We start from the raw sequence: 6,981 nt of genomic DNA, 5'->3' as shown, positions 1-6,981 counted from the left end.
AGGAGGAGGAGGAGGAGGGAGGGAGGTAAGGGAGGTGAGGAGATGGAGGGAGGTGAGGAGAAGAGGTGGGAGGGAGGTAAGGAGAGGGAAGGGAAGGAGAAGGGCAGGGTTAATCCATAACTTCCTGTCTGTACCCAGTAGTGTGTCTCTGTCCTGAGGGTTAATCCATAACTTCCTATCTGTACCCAGTAGTGTGTCTCTGTCCTGAGGGTTAATCCATAACTTCCTATCTGTACCCAGTAGTGTGTCTCTGTCCTGAGGGTTAATCCATAACTTCCTGTCTGTACCCAGTAGTGTGTCTCTGTCCTGAGGGTTAATCCATAACTTCCTATCTGTACCCAGTAGTGTGTCTCTGTCCTGAGGGTTAATCCATAACTTCCTATCTGTACCCAGTAGTGTGAGCTAGCTCTCTGTCCCGAGGGTTAATCCATTTTAATTCAATCCCTTTTTGACAGCATTCCTTTCGATTTTCAACAAAACCTTCCATACATTTCGGACATAGAGGTGCTGAAAGTTGAACCGTTTTGCAAACCCCACCATATCATGACACGTCCAAAAATCAATGCTTTACTATTTTTAAATAACTTAAAAGCTTACAAACAGGGTTGTCAAACTATTTCATAGTTTCTTTTGAAAAAGGTGAAACTGTTTGCGACAGGGTATACTAATGCTTAGGTGTAGTGGAGGAGGAATCAGACACAGGAAGCAGCGATGCGGGTGATGGCTTTTAATGAGCGACAGAGCAAAAACACCTGCCATCCCAAATAGCGATCTCAGCGCACACAAAAATCAAAGTGCCCCAAACACAGGGGACAAAACACAGTGAGCGACAACCCACGCACTAGCGCTAAATACAACACAGCGCGTAACAAAGCAACCAACAGAGAAACAATCCCGCACAAAGAGCAGGCGGGCCAGCTAGCTCATATAGCCCCGCTAATCAACCCAACTAAGGACAGGTGCAAACAATAACAGAAAGGGGAAAAACAATAAGGAATCAGTGGCAGCTAGTAGGCCGGTGACGACGACCTCCGAGCAGGAGGGGGCGCCACCTTCCGTGGGAGTCGTGACAATATACTAATGTAAAAATGAAAATCTAAATCACACATGTTTGTACACACGTTATTACACCCCAGTGAGAATGAATACAGACATTTCTCCTGACTGTAAAAGATGTACCTCTGAAAGTGGAACCTTTATGCATGTATTTAGGAGTTGTAGAGAGATGAACAGATATCTCCAATCTATACATACTGCTGTACAGAACATACTGGATATACAGTATGATATTAACCCTGTGGTGTCTATCTCCAATCTATACATACTACTGTACAGAACATACTGGATATACAGTATGATATTAACCCTGTGGTGTCTATCTCCAATCTATACATACTACTGTACATAACATACTGGACATACAGTATGATATTAACCCATTAACCTGTGGTGTCTATCTCCAATCTATACATACTGCTGTACAGAACATACTGGACATACAGTATGATATTAACCCATTAACCTGTGGTGTCTATCTCCAATCTATACATACTGCTGTACAGAACATACTGGACATACAGTATGATATTAACCCATTAACCCTGTGGTGTCTATCTCCAATCTATACATACTGCTGTACAGAACATACTGGACATACAGTATGATATTAACCCATTAACCTGTGGTGTCTATCTCCAATCTATACATACTGCTGTAGAGAACATACTGGATATACAGTATAATATTAACCCATTAACCTGTGGTGTCTATCTCCAATCTATACATACTGCTGTAGAGAACATACTGGACATACAGTATGATATTAACCCATTAACCTGTGGTGTCTATCTCCAATCTATATATACTGCTGTACAGAACATACTGGACATACAGTATGATATTAACCCATTAACCTGTGGTGTCTATCTCCAATCTATACATACTGCTGTACAGAACATACTGGATATACAGTATGATATTAACCCATTAACCTGTGGTGTCTATCTCCAATCTATACATACTGCTGTACAGAACATACTGGACATACAGTATGATATTAACCCATTAACCTGTGGTGTCTATCTCCAATCTATACATACTGCTGTACAGAACATACTGGATATACAGTATGATATTAACCCATTAACCTGTGGTGTCTATCTCCAATCTATACATACTGCTGTACAGAACATACTGGATATACAGTATGATATTAACCCATTAACCTGTGGTGTCTATCTCCAATCTATACATACTGCTGTACAGAACATACTGGACATACAGTATGATATTAACCCATTAACCTGTGGTGTCTATCTCCAATCTATACATACTGCTGTACAGAACATACTGGATATACAGTATGATATTAACCCATTAACCTGTGGTGTCTATCTCCAATCTATACATACTGCTGTACAGAACATACTGGACATACAGTATGATATTAACCCATTAACCTGTGGTGTCTATCTCCAATCTATACATACTGCTGTACAGAACATACTGGACATACAGTATGATATTAACCCATTAACCTGTGGTGTCTATCTCCAATCTATACATACTGCTGTACAGAACATACTGGATATACAGTATGATATTAACCCTGTGGTGTCTATCTCCAATCTATACATACTGCTGTACATAACATACTGGATATACAGTATGATATTAACCCATTAACCTGTGGTGTCTATCTCCAATCTATACATACTGCTGTACAGAACATACTGGATATACAGTATGATATTAACCCATTAACCTGTGGTGTCTATCTCCAATCTATACATACTGCTGTACAGAACATACTGGACATACAGTATGATATTAACCCATTAACCTGTGGTGTCTATCTCCAATCTATACATACTACTGTACATAACATACTGGACATACAGTATGATATTAACCCATTAACCTGTGGTGTCTATCTCCAATCTATACATACTACTGTACATAACATACTGGACATACAGTATGATATTAACCCTGTGGTGTCTATCTCCAATCTATACATACTGCTGTACAGAACATACTGGATATACAGTATGATATTAACCCATTAACCTGTGGTGTCTATCTCCAATCTATACATACTACTGTACATAACATACTGGATATACAGTATGATATTAACCCATTAACCTGTGGTGTCTATCTCCAATCTATACATACTGCTGTACAGAACATACTGGATATACAGTATGATATTAACCCATTAACCCTGTGGTGTCTATCTCCAATCTATACATACTGCTGTACAGAACATACTGGATATACAGTATGATATTAACCCATTAACCCTGTGGTGTCTATCTCCAATCTATACATACTGCTGTACAGAACATACTGGATATACAGTATGATATTAACCCATTAACCTGTGGTGTCTATCTCCAATCTATACATACTGCTGTACAGAACATACTGGATATACAGTATGATATTAACCCATTAACCTGTGGTGTCTATCTCCAATCTATACATACTGCTGTACAGAACATACTGGACATACAGTATGATATTAACCCATTAACCTGTGTCTCTATCTTCTTCATGTCCAGCAGAACTTTGTTTTTGATCCAGACAGAGAACACGTGTTTATGACATCACATACTGTGATCCAGACAGAGAACACGTGTTTATGACATCACATACTGTGATCCTGACAGAGAACACGTGTTTATGACATCACATACTGTGATCCTGACAGAGAACACATGTTTATGACATCACATACTGTGATCCTGACAGAGAACACGTGTTTATGACATCACATACTGTGATCCTGACAGAGAACACGTGTTTATGACATCACATACTGTGATCCAGACAGAGAACACATGTTTATTTGTTATTTCACCTTTATTTAACCAGGTAGGCCAGTTGAGAACAAGTTCTCATTTACAACTGCGACCTGGCCAAGATAAAGCAAAGCAGTGGGACACAAACAACAACACAGAGTTACACATGGAATAAACAAACATACAGTCAATAACACAATAGAAAAAATCTATATACAGTGTGTGTAAATGAGGTAAGATTAGGGAGGTAAGGCAATAAATAGGCCTTAGTGGCGAAGCAATTACAATTTAGCAAATTAACACTGGAATGATAGATGTGCAGAAGATGAATGTGCAAGTAGAAATACTGGGGTGCAAAGGAGAAAAAAATACAAAAATATGGGGATGAGGTAGTTGGATGGGCTATTTACAGATGGGCTATGTACAGGTGCAATGATCTGACAGCTGATCCGGACAACAGGCCCTCCGATTTGACACACTGAACTCTATCCGAGAAGTAGTTGGTGAACCAGGCGAGGCAGTCATTTGAGAAACCAAGGCTGTTGGGTCTGCCGATAAGAATGTGGTGATTGACAGAGTCGAAAGCCTTGGCCAGGTCGATGAAGATGGCTGCACAGTACTGTCTTTTATCAATGACGGTTATGATATCGTTTAGGACCTTGAGCGTGGCTGAGGTGCACCCATGACCAGCTCTGAAACCAGATTGCATAGCGGAGAAGGTGCGGTGGGATTCGAAATGGTCGGTAATCTGTTTGTTGACTTGGCTTTTGAAGACCTTAGAAAGGCGTTGTAGGATGGATATAGGTATAACAGTTTGGGTCTAGAGTGTCTCCCCCTTTGAAGAGGGGGATGACCGTGGCAGCTTTCCAATCTTTGGGAATCTCAGACTATACGAAAGAGAGGTTGAACAGGCTAGTAATAGGGAATGCAACAATTTCGGCAGATAATTTTAGAAAGTAAGGGTCCAGATTGTCTAGCCCAGCTGATTTGTAGGGGTCCAGATTTTGCAGCTCTTTCAGAACATCAGCTATTTGGATTTGGGTGAAGGAGAAATGGGGGAGGCTTGGGTGAGTTTCTGTGGGGGGTGGAGGGCTGTTGATCGGGGTAGGGGTAGCCAGGTGGGAAGCATGGCCAGCCGTAGAAAAATGCTTGTTGAAAATCTCAATTATAGTGGATTTATCGGTGGTGACAATGTTTCCTAGCCTCAGTGCAGTGGGCAGCTGGGAGGAGGTGCTATTATTCTCCATGGACTTTACAGTGTCCCAGAACTTTTTAGAGTTTGTGCTACAGGATGTAAATTTCTGCTTGAAAAAGCTAGCCTTGGCTTTCCTAATTGCCTGTATATTGGTTCCTAACTTCCCTGAAAAGTTGCATATCGCGGGGGCTGTTCGATGCTAATGCAGAACGCCACAGGATGTTTTTGTGCTGGTCAAGGGCAGTCAGGTCTGGAGTGAACCAAGGGCTGTATCTGTTCCTGGTTCAACATTTTTTGAATGGGGCATGCTTATTTAAGATGGTGAGGAAGGCACTTTTAAAGAATAACCAGGCATCCTCTACTGACGGGATGAGGTCAATATCATTCCAGGTTACCCGGGCCAGGTCGATTAGAAAGGCCTGCTCGCTGAAGTGTTTTAGGGAGCGTTTGACAGTGATGAGTGGAGGTCGTTTGACCTCTGAACCATTACGGGTGCAGGCAATGAGGCAGTGATCGCTGAGATCTTGGTTGAAAACAGCAGAGGTGTATTTAGAGGGCACGTTGGTTAGGATGATATCTATGAGGGTGCCCTTGTTTACGGATTTGGGGTTGTACCTGGTGGGTTCATTGATAATTTGTGTGAGATTGAGGGCATCAAGCTTAGATTGTAGGATGGCCAAGGTGTTAAGCATGTCCCAGTTTAGGTCCCCTAGCATCACAAGCTCTGAAGATAGATGGGGGCAATAAATTCACATATGGTGTCCAGGGCACAGCTGGGGGCTGAGGGAGGTCTATAGCAGGCGGCAACAGTGAGAGACTTCTGGAAAGGTGGATTTTTAAAAGTAGAAGCTCGAATTGTTTGGGTACAGACCTGGATAGTAAGATAGAACTCTGCAGGCTATCTCTGCAGTAGATTGCAACACCGCCCCCTTTGGCAGTTCTATCTTGTCGGAAAATGTTATAGTTAGGGATGGAAATTTCAGGGTTTTTGGTGGCCTTCCTAAGCCAGGATTCAGACACTGCCAGGACATCCGGGTTGGCAGAGTGTGCTAAAGCAGTGAATAAAACAAACTTAGGGAGCAGGCTTCTAATGTTAATATGCATGAAACCAAGGCTTTTACGGTTACAGAAGTCAACAAATGAGAGCGCCTGGGGAGTGGGAGTGGAGCTGGGGGCTACAGGGCCTGGATTAACATCTACATCACCAGAGGAACAGAGGAGGAGTAGGATAAGGGTACGGTTAAAGGCTATAAGAACCTGGGGAATGGGAGCGGTACAGGGGGCTGCAGGGCCTGGGTTAACCTCTACATCACCAGAGGAACAGAGGAGGAGTAGGATAAGGGTACGGCTAGAGGCTATAAGAACTGGTCGTCTAGTACGTTTGGAACAGAGAGTAAAAGGAGCAGGTTTCTGGGAGCGATAGCATAGATTCAAGGCATAATGTACAGACAAAGGTAAGGTAGGATGTGAGTACATTGGAGGTAAACCTAGGCATTGAGCAATGATGAGAGAGATATAGTCTCTAGAGACATTTAAACCAGGTGATGTCATCGCATATCTAGGAGGTGGAACAACATGGTTGGTTAAGGCATATTGAGCAGGGCTAGAGGCTCTACAGTGAAATAAGACAGTAATCACTAACCAGGATAGTAATGGACAAGGCATATTGATATTAGAGAGAGGCATGCGTAGCCAAGTGATCATATGGGTCCAGTGAGTGGTTGGGCTGGCTGATTCAGACAGTTAGCAGGCCGGGGCTAGCAAGCTAGCAGAAGGGCCTTAGAGGGACGTCTCGACGGAGGAAAGTCTGTTTTGGCCTCCGCGTGCGGTGACGTCGATGGACCAGTCGTGATGGATTAGTAGGGTTCCGAGTAGCAGAGGGGTCCAATATAGTGGCCCAAGAAATTGGCCGATGGATCTATACAGCTAACAGTCCAATATGCTCTAGACAGCTAGCGAGCCATGGCTTGCAGCTAGCGG

This window comes from Salmo trutta, unplaced genomic scaffold, assembly GCF_901001165.1.
Source record: "Salmo trutta unplaced genomic scaffold, fSalTru1.1, whole genome shotgun sequence".
Lineage (NCBI taxonomy): Eukaryota > Metazoa > Chordata > Actinopteri > Salmoniformes > Salmonidae > Salmo > Salmo trutta.
The sequence above is the reverse complement of the archived record's forward strand: the minus strand, read 5'-3'. Positions refer to the sequence as shown.